The sequence below is a fragment of the Mus pahari genome, chromosome 5 (genome assembly GCF_900095145.1).
Source record: "Mus pahari chromosome 5, PAHARI_EIJ_v1.1, whole genome shotgun sequence".
NCBI classification, from domain to species: domain Eukaryota; kingdom Metazoa; phylum Chordata; class Mammalia; order Rodentia; family Muridae; genus Mus; species Mus pahari.
The window spans coordinates 163125507-163140581 of NC_034594.1; the positions used below are offsets into that span (position 1 = coordinate 163125507).

General features: G+C 47.2%; 1 long non-coding RNA gene across 1 annotated transcript in view; it reads left to right on the forward strand.

Moving 5' to 3' along the window:
* Nucleotides 1-8866: 8866 nt before the first annotated feature.
* Nucleotides 8867-15075, forward strand: part of LOC115064035 — a 41372-nt gene continuing 35163 nt past the window's right edge. Inside the window, exon 1 of the long non-coding RNA XR_003843888.1 lies at nt 8867-8945. This is a non-coding gene — a long non-coding RNA (uncharacterized LOC115064035). The remainder of the gene's footprint in view (nt 8946-15075) is intronic.

The following is a 15075-nucleotide window of genomic DNA, read 5'->3' on the forward strand; positions in this document are numbered from 1 at the left end:
TTTTTGGTTTTTTTTTTTTTTTTTTTTTTTTTGAGACAAGATCTTATTACATAGCCCAGGTTAGTCAGGAACTCACAGCAATTCTCCTGCCTTAGCCTTTCAAATGCCAAGATTACAATTGTGAGTCACTATTACTGGCTAATTGCCAAAGATTTTTAGACATATCTTTTCCTAGAACTAGATAAATGAAAAATTAGAGTTGTGTGTGTGTGCGCGTGCGTCTGCTCTGTTTCAACACGGGAGGCAGTAGTCCTAAATGTGGTCAGTCCTTGGAGGTGCGTGGTCACCTGCCAGCTGAGGCAGGTGGTGCCCTAGGGGCACTTTCCTACCCCTCAGCCCTGAGCGGCAGCTGGGGGTGCCCAGAAAACATTCTCTAACTTTCTCTAGCAGGGTGCATTACTCATAGTTTGAAAATTGCCGTAATTATGTTAATGTCAGATGAGTCAGCCGCTGGGCAGCCCTGCTCTGCTCTGGCCTCCTGTGCTGAGAGCCTCAGCACCTGGGGCTTCAAAACAGAGAGAACGAGAAGGACCCAGCTCCTCCCCCACACGCTGGACTGATGGCTCTAAGAACAGCTTCAGAATTGCTGCTAAGTGCTGTCGCCGCAACAAGGGAGAGTGGCTGAGACACCTCTAATCCGAGGGTCATCTATTGGAATGAAGGAAAAGTTATTGGAGCGAGGAATTCCTACAGAGACGCTCTGACTGCCCCAGCGCGGGGGCAGTGGGCGGGACTAGCCGCTGCTCCAGGGTTATTTGCAGGGTTCCCATTCCTGGCTAGCACTCCCAAGTAATTGGCCCAAGACCAGACCCTGTGGGTATCCCTAAGACCTGATAGGCCACTCCTTATTGAGGGGACGTCACACACTTGCCAACTTCCTCAGCCTCCTTGTTTGAGAGATGCACCCATCTGTGTATCAAGCATAGCAGTCAGTCTCCCTGGCTACTCTGGGTATCACGTATAAACTTTCTTCTCTACTTCAGCGTCTATGGAAGGAGCAGGAACCAGGAATGTCTGGACCGGAAGGAAGCTCCCACAGCCTGGCTGACCATGACCTTTGTGACTCTATCCCTGGTCAGTTGACCCTCCAGTAACCCCAGTCATCCCCCCACCCCCACCCCCATCAGCCAGCTTTACCTGGCATTCCGGTCAAACCCACTTAATACATTTCACACTGCCTCAGAAAAGACTCTCAAACGTAGTCTCTCACCAAGGTCTCCTTACAACCACATTTTATACATAGGGAAACAGGCTCAGAGAAGGCAGGCCGCCGGCCAAAGTTACACAGCAAGCAACGAACCACTCCAGTCCTGTGTGCTTTCTACTCTGGCCAAAGCAAAACAGCTAAATACACACGGAAAGAACTGGACAGGACCAAATTGGGTGGAAGGACCCCAAGTACACATCTCATCACATGACACAGAGACAGAATCTAAAGAGAGAAGATAATGACCAAGGTCACACAACTATGTCAGCATCAGAAGAGGCTTCCAGACATATCCCTGCACTCCTCTACCTCCAGTTCTTGCATGCTAAAGCCTTTCACTTGCTCATCCCGGGCTTAGTGCAGTGTAGCTGCTGGCAGAGTGGACTTTCCTCAAGACCACGCAACTGCTGACAAGAAGTATTTGGAACTCCAGAAGCATGGGGCCACAGGAACACAGGTTGTCAAGGAGGGTACCATGGAAAGAAGGGCTTTGCCTCGGATGAGGCTGGACCATCACACCAACAACTGAGCCAGGCCCATCTTGTTATGGGAACCTTGCAGGGCAGGTGGGATCTCCCCCAGCCTGGGGATTCTACAACACTCTCATCCTGAGTCTCCCTCACTCCCCACCTTGCAAACCATCACTTTGGGTACCATGTGGAGCCATACGATTGCTTCACAGAACTTGGCATTTCCCACCCTCCTCACCCACTCAGCCTGGCCGTGGAGGGCACACCCCAGCTAGAAGGTTCCTGAGTTTGCTTCTGCTCTCCCTGGTTTCCCAAACAAAGAAAAATCAGGACTCACATTTTGGGATGAAGTGCTGGGACTCCTTGGGACCCTGTGGGAGATCCTGTTCAGAGGAGTCTTTCTTCCCTACTCCTGTCTGGTCTGGTCCTACCCAATTTATCCTCAAGGCAGGATTGGTTGTCTGAGGTTGACCCCTCCCCTGCCCCCCAAAGCAACTAACAGCTGTTACTCTATTGAGTGGCAATGTGAGGTCATATCATAGGTGACTAACCCACCGAGGCTTCCTTGCGAGCCATCAGCTAAATATGGTGACGTCTGTCATCCTCTGTCATCCTGACCTTTTCAAGGAAGAAGCTGAGTGAGGGGCTTGGCACTGACTCTGGGGCTCAAGCGGACACCTGGCTTTCTGGGGCTGCACACCTGAACATCTGAGAACAAACCACCCCGACATGCAGGTTCCTTCCCAGAGACGGATGGCTTCAGTCCAGACAGCCTAGGCTGAGCGTGGAGTCCCCGGGCTAAGTGTGAAGTCACTAGATCTGAGTTGGTGATGACCTGAGCCAGGAAGAGGGGTTGTAGACATGTCCCAAGTTCTGTGATAGACGCTATGAAAATTTTCACTTAATTTCAAAACGTCCTGAGGAAGCCAGTACAGTCCCAGCTGAGTTGGAGAAACGGAGACAGGAGGGTGAGCGACTTTCCCGGAGACAGGAGGGTGAGCAACTTTCCCAAGGTTGTGGAGCTGACAGTTACTGGGGCTCAGATCTCAGGCCACCTCTGTGCAACTCCACAGAGCACTGCGGTCTACAGAGAGGCGCTGCCACGTTGCTTGGCTTTTTTGTTTGCTTGTTATCTGCATTCCCTGGCAGAAAGGTCGATTGATAGCTCTGTTTGACACATCATTATCGCCCAGAGTCCATATTTACCTTGAGGCTCACTCTTGATGGTGTACATACTCTGTGAGTGTGGGTTACAACAACTTTTATATGTGTATTTTTTTGTGTGTGTGTGTGTGACAGTGTTGCTATGTAGCCCAGGTTGTACTTGAGCTCACAGAGTAGTTGAGGCTTGTCTAGAGCTCAGAGCAGAGCAATCCTCTTGCCTCAACCTTCTGAGTGCTGGCTTAGGTATCACTCATGACAATACCCTTGAGAGTCCTTCCACTGTGCTCTGGACACACTCATCCCAGTGCTCAGGAGGTAGAGATGGGAGGATCAGAAGTTCAAGGCCATCCGTGGCTACATATATTGAACTTGAAGCCAATTTGGGTTACATGAAGGAGGGGAGGGGAGGGAACGAGAAGACTCTGTGCTTTGACTACTCCCCCACCCCTCTCAGCCCCTGATGCTTTTTCTGTCTTCACCTTTTTCTGGAATGTTAACTTGGAACCAGTAGAAAGTTTCCCAAGACCCACTCCACTCACTGATAGACATTTGAGTCCCAGCATGTCTTTCCAGGATTCAAGAACTCGTCTCTCTTTTTTTTAAGTGCTGAATAATATTCTATTGTCTGGATTACTGTAGTTTATTTACCTACAGGGTGATGGAATTCTAAGTTGAGTATTGTGACCCATACCTGTCACCCCAGCACTCAGGGAACTGAGACAGGAGGATTATCATGAGGCCAGCCTAGGTACAGATGGAGGCTGTTCTACTCTAAAGGAACCTTGTCACAAACAAACGAAAGAAAGCAAATAAGCAACGTCCTGCCCCAAGCCCCTCATGGTTCTAGTGTGTATGTTAGTGAAAGCGGATATGGCCACAGGGCCTCATATTCCTCTTCTGGACACTGCTCCACCTCTTCATTCCTGCCTGCCCCACAGCCCTTGGCAAGGTGTGTCCTTCCGGGCATCTCTTTTCTCTGCTCCATTTCAGCAGCTGGGGAAGCAGCTAGGCTACCAAGAGGGAGTTCTAAGCTGATGCAAGGTTGGCTCACTCACACCCTCACACACACACACCACACTCACACCTTCACACACACACCACACTCACACACTCACACTCACACACACACTCACACATACCACACTTACACCCGCACGCACACACACCACACTCACACATACCACTCACACACACTCACACATACCACTCACACACTCACACATACCACACTAGACTCACACACACTCACACATATACCACACTCACACACACACACTCACACACCACACTACACTCTCTCACACACTCACACACATACCACTCACACACCACACTACACACATACACACACATACCACACTCACACATACCACACTCACACATACCACACCACACTCACACACACTCACACACATACCACACTCACACACACTCACACACCACACTACACTCACACACATACCACACTCACATACACCACACTACACTCATACACACTCACACATACACTCACACACACATACACTCTCACACACACCATACTACACTCTCTCACACACCACACACTCACACTCAAACACAAACTTGCATTGTTGTTCCCTTTTTCCTCTGGGTCCTTGTGTTCTTCTGCTCATCCAGCTCACCCTGGGGCAGCTCTTCTAAACAAGTCTGTGATCTGGATCCAGTTACTACAGGAGCTCTCTTCCCTCTGCCATCCACCCATCACTTGGTATTCACCGAGCACTACCATGGATCAATGAATGTTACACTAGGTATGATAGAACATGCTTTCCATCCCAGCCTGTGGGAGACTCAGGAAGAAGAATAGTGAGTTACAGGCTACTCAGAGCTATATAGTCAGGCTGTCTTAGATCTTGACACCCCAATAAAGAAAACTTCAGGCTTAAGTTCTACCCCCAGCATGATAGTGTTGGAGGCATGGGTGTATATATATTACATAGGGTCTCCCTGCATAGGTCTTGGTAACTTGAAACTCATTATGTACCCTAGACTGGGCCAGGACCCACTGCAATAATCCTCCTGCCTCAGCCTCCTCAGGACTGGAAGTACAAATGAGAGCCACCAGATCAGGTTGGAGCAAACCCTTTCTTTGGGATGTGACAAGTAGGTTAGGGCAGCAGAGCAAGTCCCTGCTGACGGGGTTAGTGTTCTTATAAAAAGAAGACACAGGACAACCTAACTTCCATGGACACACGCCAAGAAAAGGTCATATGACGAGGCAACAGGAAGACAGCCATGAACGAGGGATCTGGTCTCCACCAGCAGGTACAGCTCCCGCACCTTGGGCATGGACTCTCCAGACTCCAGAACTGTGAGAAATAGACACACGCTGTGCGTGTCACTTGCTCCACGGTGACTTGTGAACGTGAGCTGCCCTGGTTTGTTTTCTGTTGCTGTAATGAGCACCACGACCAAAAGCAACTTGGGAAGGAAGGGGTTTATTTATGTTTCCAGGTTGTATATATTCCCTCTCTGAGGGATGCCCAGGCAGGGGCTCGAAGCAGAGCCCAAGATGGCTTACTGGTCTGCTGACTTACTTCATGCTAATTTTCTTATACAGCCCGGGCACAGCTGACTAGGCACAGAGCTGCCCACAGTGGCCTAGGCCCTCTCACACCAATTATGGAACAAGACAATTCCCCACAGATAAGGCCATAAGCCGATCCGATTGAGGCAACTCTTTACTTAAGGTTCCCCGTTCCAGGTCCTTCTAGGTTGGGTCAAGTTAACAATAAAAACAGACCTAGCTACGACAAGCCTCTACCACATGTGACCAGAGAGACCAAGGAGCTCAGAGCTTTGAGAATTCAGAAGCTGTTTACACGCACATTTGTGCAGAGTTATAGCCTCACAGCTCCTCCCTCCACCAATGCCTGTTTGAAGGTGAGGATAGATGTGGGCAGAGAAGGAAGATATTAACTGTAAGCAAGACATCTCTGAGCACCTCTCTGGGCCAGTGAGGTAGCTCAGCGGGGAAGGGGCTGGCCTCTAAGCCTGCAGACCTGAGATCAGTCCCTTGCATTGGTGTGGTAGTAGGACAAACCTGACCTTTGCAAGTTGTCCTCTGATCCCTACAAACATGATAACCGCAAATAAATGTACTAAATCATTATCACTCAATTACAATTATTATTTTATGTGTAACAATTATAGAGTTACTATTGTTATCATTATAACAAACCCCTTTTCCTTCATTTTAAGAACTTTTGCATAAACAGTGAAGCTACTTAATGCCTGAATGGACTGGACAGGCTGCAATGTAAATAAATTCCTGGGGGTGCAGATGTACAAGTTATACAGGGAGGTAGGAATAAGCACGGTGCACTTCTGACCCATGAGAAGGACGGCATCCTGATCCTACCCAGCTATCTTAGGAGCGCTGTGTGAAACAGGAGTACTCTAGGACAGGGCTCGTGGCTCACAAGCACACTGCCCGAGAATTACCATGGAGTTCAGCTCAGCCAGGGACCTCTGAGTTTCACCACGCTGGATCCAGGGAGTGCTGTTGACTCCTGGGTCCTGGGCCACACTCTCCACTCCCGTGGGAGAGTGTGCCTACTGCTCAGGTCTGCAGTGTGCCTGGTGCTTTGTGTCACCAAGTGAGTCACCGATGTGGTTGGGAATGGTCCAAGGGTTCCTGCTCTTTGCCTGCTGGGGCCGTTTGCCGGAGAGCACAATCCTTCCACATTAGTGGTGGTGTTTGTGTTTATGACTCGTCCTGACATTTCATGGAGCTTCTGGGGTGGGGAGTGAGAGCTGGAAGCTCAGAAAATCAAACGCTGCTATGATGACACCAGGTCTCAGTTACTGCAGACTTAAAAACGGCAGTGGACCTCATGGTGCCACTCGCCCCCTGGGTCACCTCTCTGGAGAGCTGGCAGTCCCCAGAACCCTTTCTCGAGTTCTTCCTGTGATCTTCCTCATGTCACAAGTCTGACCTCTGACAGTTTGCAGGACAGTTTGTGACCCATTGTCCTACCTGGGTCTTTTTTTTTTTTTTTTTTAAGTTGTTTTTCTGATTCCCCTCCCCACCCCCATCTTTTAATTATTTTCTTCCATTAGCATACAAAGAAATGGGTTCCAATGTGATGTGTTCATACACAGGTCCTTATACTTTCTTATTCTCCTCTTGACTGCCCTCTAAGCCCCATAACACTTACTGTTTCTCCCTCCCCTCAAACAGTCCTTCCTTCTGCACCCAGTTCTGCATTCTCTCCTCTCTGGCTGCTTTGACTCCACTTCACCCCAAGCTCCTCCCTTTTTTGATTTAAAAAATTAGGTTATGTGTGTATATGTCCATATAGGTATGTGCTGGAGTGCAGTATCTCCAGAGGCCAGAGGGTGTTGGATCCTTGGTATCTATAAGGAGCTAATGTGCTAGGAATTGACTTTAGTCCTCTGCAGGAGCAGGTCTTTCTTGTAACTGCAGAGCCATGTCTCCAGCCTCCAGAATGTCCTCTCTGCTTTCATGTCAACATATATGTGTATATACAGATTTAAATCTAGATTCTGCATAAGACAGAAAACATGTTATACTTTCCCAAGTGTGGCTTAGGTCACTTAACACAATGATTTCCAGTTCCATCCATTTTTCCTACAGCAATTTTCATTCTTTGTTAGCCAAATTCGACTGCAGGGGCCAGAAGATGGCTCAGCAGATAAAGATGTCAATAAGCCTCAGGTCCTGAGTTCAGTCCCTACAACCTACCTGGTGGAAGGAAAGAACCAACCCTTTCTCTGATCTCCACAGATACACTGTAGCACTTGCTCCAATTCCCACCCACATACATGTAAATAAATAAACAACTTTAAAAATCTCATACACGTGTACATATAGAACGCATGTTCTTTAACCATGTATCTGTTGATTGACATGGGTTGGTTCCTTCTCTGGCTATTGTGAGTAGTGCAACAATAAACATGGGTGTATTGGTGTCTTTGTGATGTGCTGACTTAGAATCTCTTCAGGTTTATCAGTTTGTGTGTGTGTGTGCGTGTGTGTGTGTGTGTGTGTATGCGCGCGTGCGCATACACACGCACGCACACACACACACACACACACACACACGCACACACACACACGCACACATACACGCGCGCGCGAATTGCTTAAGACCCTCTATTCCTCACAGGCCACAAGAGCTCAGGCAGGTGATCTCCCCTGAACTTCATGAAGGTAAGCTCGCTGCAGGTGCCTGCTCCAAGAAGTGGCTGCCCTGCAGTCTTTTCCTGGGCACCTGGGGCTGCCTGGGTTTTCTTCATCTCCTGGTGGGCACAAAGATGTTTGACCACAGACTCCAGGCATCCGAGCAAAACAGAAATCACAGAAGCATGATGGGCAGAAGACAGGGCAGGTCACACAGGTATGGAGACTAAGGACAGGAATATCCACGCAGATGACTTTCCGTGTGTCTGGCATGAGTAGCCAGAAGAGGGTCTGTGTTATTTAAGGGAGACCAACAGACAGCGATAACACCTGCCATTGCCCTACTGTGCTCCCTTTCCACAGTGCAACCTCTCCGGAGCTGATCTTGGCATGACCGTGATCACAGTGGATGGCTCAGGACTGAGAAGTAAGGCCTGCCATGGGCAGCTCTGGCCCTAATGGGCCAGCCCAGGTCTCTTAAAGCACAGCTTCTCCAGTTCCAGAAAACTCAAGGGTAGGCTCCACAGGGCTGGGCCTTAGGTCAGCCAAACTTTAGCACCAAAAAAAAGAAAGAAAGAAAGAAAGAAAGAAAGAAAGAAAGAAAGAAAGAAAGAAAGAAAGAAAGAAAAGAAAATTCTGGAGCCAGCCCAGTGGCAAGGAATAAGAGCTTGCCAATGGTCAGCTCTGTGACCTGGGGAGCATACTTCTTGTTTGAGGTGACCGAACGGGTGCAGTGCGAGCTGCGGCCCCTTTAAGACAGCGACACTCGAACTTTCTATCACGGCTTCTCGGCAGCGCGCTTACGTCACAGCGTTCTCCGTGAAGGGGCGGGGCTGATGACTCACGCAGTCGGGCCTCCGCCCCTCCGGGCCGCGCGCACGTGAGGGCGCCGCTCTGCCTGTCTAATTTTAGCTCTGAGGTGTCAGGGTCGTGTGAGGTGAGGCGGCGGGGTCGCAACGGGCTCGGGTAGGGGTCCTCACGTGACCCCGTGAGACGGCATGCTCAGGTGGGGGGTCCCCTCAGGACTGGGGGGCCGGAGTCACGTGAGGTGATGCGGGTCGTGATGGGTTTGGGTATGAGTCCCCTCACGACGAGGATGGGGTTGCGTGAGGTGAGGCGGCAAGCCCTGGCGTGGGTCCTCTTGGTGAGTGGGGTCTTCAGGTCACGTGAAGTGACTGCACAGGGTCTCCACAGCTCGAACACGGGTCCCCTCAGGAGTGGGTCGCCAGGTTCATCTGAGGTGAGGCGTTGTGTGGGGTGTGGGGTGTCCTCTCCGGGTCACGTAGGTGCACCGGTGGGGTCAGCCGGCAGAGCCCCGGGCAGCCGAGTCCGACTGTGTGGACAGCCTTGCTCTGCAGGTCCAGAGCAGAGAGGTGTGGCATCTGGGTCTGTGGGCCACACCTCTTTCAACCGAAGCAAGTTCTAGAAAGTTCCCTGGTGGGTGAAACTTATCAGAGTTTAAGTTTAGGTAGTGTTGGATTGTAATGAAAACTTGTGAAGAGCGAGAGTAAACGTGGTGGCTGACCCTGCGACCAGCTGAGGAGACCCTGACCCAGGGTCTTGCTGAGTGGCTTCTGATCTATGTATCTTCCCTGCTGAACTCAACGATGATTTCTTGCATGTCTGTGAGGAGAGGAGGAGGACATGTCTGACATCCAGAGTAACCAGGTCAAGGATGTGTGGTTAGATTGGAAGGGAAGACATAACTGCTGCATCTGCTTGCATCAGCTCCACTTTGAAGACAGGAGGTGCACTGACCCCCACCCTCTCTCCCATCTCACATGAGGATGACCAGAGAGGGTTGATGTTCGAGATTTGCCATAATGTGTGGGATCAGGAACCAGATAAAAGTTTAGTGTTGAAGAAATGAATGCCAGGCACCTTGTAAAATTGGCACCGCAGCCCTGTCGTCAGAAAGTGAGCTGTTATTTTGACACGCAGAGTTCTTTGCCATGTCACAGTGACCTGCATTCTGTTAGTGAGGGAGCCTTCGGTTTCACATGGATTGTCTCTGTATAAGCTGTAAAATGATAGCCTTTGGCCTTTATGGTATTGGGAAACTTGAAGTGTTTAATGATAAAAGTGGTTTCTAATGGTTGAGTGCTTCAGTTTCTTCTTTCCAACCCCCTGCCCCCACTTTTTAAAAGAAAGGTTGATCGTGGAGAATGTGACAAGAATGAGAGAATCTGGTGTGTTCTTTCGATTGCTTTCTAAAAATAAACACAACTCTTGTGAGTTCATATGCAAACATGGATGTGCAAACAGTTTAGAGCTTTAGTCCCTGTAATTATCCACCTCTAACCACTTTAAAGGACCTGAAGGTTGGGCTGGAGAGATGGCTCAGCAGTTAAGAGCACTGGCTGCTCTTCCAGAGGACCACATGGCAACTCACAACTGTCTGTAACCCCTGTTCCAGGGGACCAACTCCCTCATACATGCAGGCAAAACACAATGTACATAAAATAAAAATATTAAAAAAGACTTGAAAATTAAAATCCAGTATGGGCACTTTATGTAGCAGTAGCTGGCTCTTGAGCAGTGTTTCAACCTTCCAATGCTATGACCCTTTAATACAGACTGTGGTGTGGTAACCCCCACCATAAAATTATTTTTGTTTTTCCTTCATAACTAATTTTGCTACTGTTAGGATTCATAATGTAAATATATGATATGCAAGATATCTGATATGCAACCCCTGGAAGGGTAGTTCAACCCCCAAAGGGGTCTTAACTCACAGGTTAGAACCAGTGCTCTTGATCCTATTTTTTATGTATGCTATTGAAAATTAAACCGAGGGCTTCATTGTATTCTACTCTAAATTGTACCTTGAGCTGCCTTTTTATTATTTTATTATTTATCTCAGTTTTATTGTTGAGAAACTCTTTTACACTTAGGAGCTAAACGTGGTTTCCATCAAAACTGTAAGCTATTCAAGGAAGTTTAGAGGACACCTAACCTTCCATTCACTGTACAAGTAAGGAGACAGACTCGGGAGACAGAGAGCTCGTTGGTAATCATGTGCCTAGTTACTACCAAAACCAGGTCTGTGCCCAGTTGCTCAGTGCTGTACTTATTTCCATGTGCTATGCTCTGATGGCCAGGTCATTGAGCCATGGAGAATGTACGTTCCTCATGACAGAGTTCAGATGCACAGCACTTGGTAGGCAGAGGTAGGAACATCTCTAACAACAAAAATGAAAAGCACATTAAGTAAGGGCCCATTTAAATAATCTAATATGATTTTTTTCTGTTTCTCATCTTTTAAAAAATCTAATGATTCTATTTAGAAGTTTCATTCTGTGTTCTCAAATCATACATTAGGCAGTTTCTAAAATATCAGTGGGGAACAACTCAGCAAGAGAATTATCTTAGTCGCTAACCTTTATAAAACAGTTGTAGGCATATTATAATCCTTTTCAATAAAATTTCAAGTGCATTATGGCATTTATATTGGAGCATAGCTTTCCCTTTTTTTAGTCAGGTCTTCCTAGGTAGCCCAGGCTAGCCTCTTCACTAGTGATCCTCTTGACCCAACCTCCAGATAGAATTATAAGCTGCTCAGAAAATTCTTTTTGAAATTGAATCTAGAGTGAAATGCTTTTCAGCTATTTATACTTGAAAATTTGGGACTACTAGATAGTCTTTAGTGACAAAGATGGGAACAAAAAATTCCTAGCCAGATAAAATGTCTCATACTTGTATGTGAAGATAGAGGCGGAAGGATCAGGGTTCAAGGTCATCCTCAGCTACATATCCATTTTGAGAATAGACTGGGCTACATGAGGTGTGTGTGTGTGTGTGTGTGTGTGTGTGTGTGTGTGTGTGTGTATGTGTGTGTTTGTGTGTATGCGTTTGTGTGTATGTGTGTTTGTGTGTTGTGTTTTAACAAGGATGGGAGATACTGGTGTAGTGGTTCAGTGAGTAAGGGTGCTTGCCGTGCAAACATGATGGTCGACCAGCTCAATCTCAGAACCTTCTGTGGTGGGAGAGAACCAACTCCTCCAAGTTGCCCTCTAACCTTCATGTGCACTCACACAGAATAATACTTTTTTTAATGCTAAGCATGGATTACATAAGGAACCAAAACAAGAAAACATACCAAAACTGGAACATAGGTCAAAGCCAATAGAGGAGTGAAGCAGAAGAGAAGAGTGATAACCACAGAAAACCCAAACCAGGAAATGAGAGTAAAATTACAGAAGATGGAGATATTACACATTTTTTATATAATGAACCAGAAGAGCAAATAGGAAAACATTGCCCTCACTAGCTAGAAGGGAGAGATGCGCACTTACTAGCCAGTGAAGTTAGAATGAGAGGGTGCCACATGCTCCATGGTACGGCATAGCTGAGCTGCCGTATTCCAGAGGCCTCCCAGCTTGGCATTTATTACTATGAGGAGTTAGCTTTCAAAAACCCAATTTTGTGAAATGTAAATTGAAAGTAATTCTGTGGGGTTAGGGGATGGCTTGTTAGATAAAAATGCTTGCTATGTAGGCATGAGGACCTGAGTTCAGATCCCCAAAATGCATGTAATTGCAGGGTGTGCTGGTATATACCTGTAACTACAATGTTGAGACAAGACCTCAGGGGCTTGCTGGACACACACCCCCCCACACACACACCTGTAATTTTGCCTCTGTAAAAGGTTATTGTAAAAGACATTTCATGAAGCAGTATGAAAATGGCTTAGTGACACACAGGTGTGATCCCACGACTTGGGAAGCAGAAGCAGGAGGATCAGAAGTTCAATGTCATCCTCAACTATATAGCAAGTTGAACACCAGCTCAGGCTACATTAAAAGAGGAGGGGGCATGAGGAGAAAAAAGGCAGTATGGTAGTCATAGTTATTTACACGTCTTTCTAAGGCACGGGTAACCCCCACCCCATTTATTTCTAGTCTTTCATTGATACCTTAAATAACGGACTGAGTTGTCTCACATTCTTATGATCTGTATCATGAACTACTAATCACTGACTTAATTATAGAAATTAAGAGCTGGAGATGGAGCTTAGTTGATAGAGTGCTTGTTTAGCAAGTGTGAAGTCTGGGGTCCTATGCCCAGCACCAGGACCACATAAGCTAGGCATGGCAGTGCACACCCATGACTTCAGCACTTGTAACCTTTAGCTCCATAGCAAAGTGGAAGCCAGCCTGGAATTGATGGAATTGTCTTTAAAAAAACAAAAGAGGAGCAGCAGCTGGGGGGGGGGGGGTAGCTATACTTGTAATGCCAGCACTTGGGAGACAAAATCAGGAGGATCTGTGGGCTAAGGGCAGCCTGGCCTACATAATCAGTTCCAGACAGCCAGGACTACACAGATAAAGCCTGTCTAAAACTGAAAAAAAGAAAAGGAAAAAACAGTAAATGAACAAATTTACATTTCCCCTTTGGTATCAATATTTCTTTTTTGTTTTTGTTTTTCAAGACAGGGTTTCTCTGTATAACCCTGGTTGTCCTGGAACTCACTTTGTAGACCAGGCTGGCCTTGAACTCAGAAATTCACCTGACTCTGCCTCCCGAGTGCTGGGATTAAAGGCATGCGCCACCATGCCTGGCTTCAATATTTCTTGAATGTAAACATTATTATTCTTGTGAAACATTTAGTATTTAAAACGTTTCTATCATAAGACAAATTATTCACAAGTTGATATTTTTTAAAAACAACTGTATTCTAAGGATCTGTATTTTAGTTGTTGGAGGATATCCTCCACCTCAGTATTGGTGTTGAGTTAGAGTCTCATTCTGTAGTCTAGACTAGCCTCAAATTCTCCATCCTCAAGCCTCCACCTTGCATGTACGGGGATTACAGGCAGTGATATCACACCCGGCCTGTGTGTTTTCCTTGCTGAAGTTTTCTGATGGTGATAGCAGTAGTAGCCGTTAATGCTCACTCCTGCCTTCTCTCCACACTACTCATTGGGCTTAGCAGGGTTGTGATGCTACCCAGAAAGAGATCTATTGATGAGACTTGAGTGGGCATTTATTTACCTGTGTCATTATCATGAAGTAGGGACCAGGACAGCCAATCCAACATATAAACATCCAGGGGGTGGGGTGGGGTGGTGGTGGGAGTTGGGGAGGGGGGTGTTCCAGAGTTAAGGTTCTGAACTCAGTTACAGAGATTGGCTTTGAAATGCCACCCTCTAACTTTGCCCAAGTAAAGACAAAGGGAACAGTGCTGGGCTGGAGAGATGAGCCAATGACTTAATAGAACTTGCTATGCAAGCACGAGGACCTGGTGCAGAAAGCTGGGCATGACCATGCCGTGTCTGTAACACCAGCACTGCTGGGGCAGACGGGATTGCTAGGACTTCCTGACCCCAGACCAGCTCCAGGTTCAGTAAGAGACTGTTTCAAAGAAGTAAGGTAGAGAGTGGTAAGGCAGGACACCCAATGTCCTCCTGTGGCTACTACATACAGGCAGCCATACTGGCACGCACATGTGCATACACCACACACACACACACACACACACATTATTTTAGGTGAAAATTTGATACATGTGTATAGCACATTTTGCTAATATCTACCCTCATTACCCTATCTTGTCTCCCCCCTCTTGTCCTTCATCTTCTCAACTAATTCTTACTAAGAGAAAGAACATACATTAAAACCCTGATAGGAAGTACAAAAGTATCATTGTAAAGTCATCCACAGGAAGTGACAGAGATGCTACTAAACAGTCCCACTTGTGTGTACTAATTTAATTTTTTCATATTGTCAGAGATTAGTAAAAATGGACTAATTGAATCCTATGATTCTTTGGTCTAGCCCTGGACTCCTGAAGAGTCTCGTGGAGGGTGGATGTATGTAGAGTACAGAGATAAGCAGGAGCCTGTTGGCTCTAGTACTACTGTCTGTGCCAAGCGCTTTCCTTGGCTGAGCAGAACAGTGCTGGTAATCTTTGTGGGAAGGAGCCTGCCATGAGAGCCAACTCAACGCCAACGACTTCGCTGGTGATTTGTCCAAAACCACAATCATTGTGAGAGTTAAAAACTCCAGTGTAACAGACCAGCCAGGCCTCTGTAGCAAAGTCTGACCACAGTGGAGTTCAATGCCCT